This window comes from Poecilia reticulata, linkage group LG8 (genome assembly GCF_000633615.1).
Source record: "Poecilia reticulata strain Guanapo linkage group LG8, Guppy_female_1.0+MT, whole genome shotgun sequence".
Lineage (NCBI taxonomy): Eukaryota > Metazoa > Chordata > Actinopteri > Cyprinodontiformes > Poeciliidae > Poecilia > Poecilia reticulata.
The window spans coordinates 25,776,941-25,777,486 of record NC_024338.1 but is presented as its reverse complement, the minus strand read 5'-3'; positions in this window follow the sequence as shown (position 1 = coordinate 25,777,486).

The following is a 546-nucleotide window of genomic DNA, read 5'->3' as shown; positions in this document are numbered from 1 at the left end:
ATTACCTCGCGTCTTTACTTCCTATTTAACTATAAACTGTCTCACATCAGGGATTTGATGTATAATTTGTATTTCCATGTTCCGTTTGAGGAATTAATCCACTTCCTTGTTAGAAAAAGAGAGAAGTGTGCTGCTTTGCTTTGCGTTGCGTCAAAACGGGGAGTCTTGGGCTCTTTGTGTACTTTCCTCCACACCCAACACCTGMACAACCCCGTCCTGTTAATAAATGACCACATTTTCTCTCTTTGAAATGTGAGCAAGCCGTAACGAACCGTCATGTTCAAATGATTTCACTGAAACTTTCTGAGCATCGTTATGCGTCATCGTTGATGAGCGAGAAATGCTCTTCGTTCACGGAAGAAAATGTAAGAAATGTGCCATAAAAAAAAAAAAAATCAAATAAAAAACATTGAAAGGTGCGACCCTGAGGAATGTGACGTGGTTTATTTGGGTGACGAGGCAGTAAAAGCGGTGTGAAAGAGCTGCTCCGGCCCACCACAGCGGACGCCCAGTTTAACCCAGTGTGTGAGCTTTGTGTCTGCGCTT